The following is a 493-nucleotide window of genomic DNA, read 5'->3' on the forward strand; positions in this document are numbered from 1 at the left end:
AAGACTTAGGTTTACCAAAAGATGGGGTTATGGGGTTTATCTAATTGGTTTTTGTGTTTATGGCTTGAATCAAAGGATTATATGGGTTTCGAGCTCAGATTATGGTGTTTTTTGAGGTTATGGCGGAACCCCGACCCGATAGGGTTTAATGGACCTCGGATTCGGATTCAGCGACCCCAAAAACATATAATAAACATGGTCTGATCCCCAGGCCAAAGAAATTTTTTTTTTTTGTGTGGCTGTGTTATTACTGCCAACGCATGCTGGCTATGTTTTATATAATATTAAAATAAATCGCATCTTTTTGACTGTAAAGTTGCTTTGTTTTTTCTTTCAGAAACGTTTATGAAAACGTATGCTCAAATATTAATAATTATTAAGAATTTTTGGTAATGTATGCTGGCTATATTTTAAATTTATAATGCCAGAAGTGTCTCTTGTGATGTAAAATTGCTTTGTTTTTTCTCCCAAAGGCGTTTTTAAACACGTGTGC

Source organism: Pseudomyrmex gracilis, unplaced genomic scaffold (assembly GCF_002006095.1).
Source record: "Pseudomyrmex gracilis isolate BER0280 unplaced genomic scaffold, ASM200609v1 scaffold_585, whole genome shotgun sequence".
Taxonomy (NCBI): domain Eukaryota; kingdom Metazoa; phylum Arthropoda; class Insecta; order Hymenoptera; family Formicidae; genus Pseudomyrmex; species Pseudomyrmex gracilis.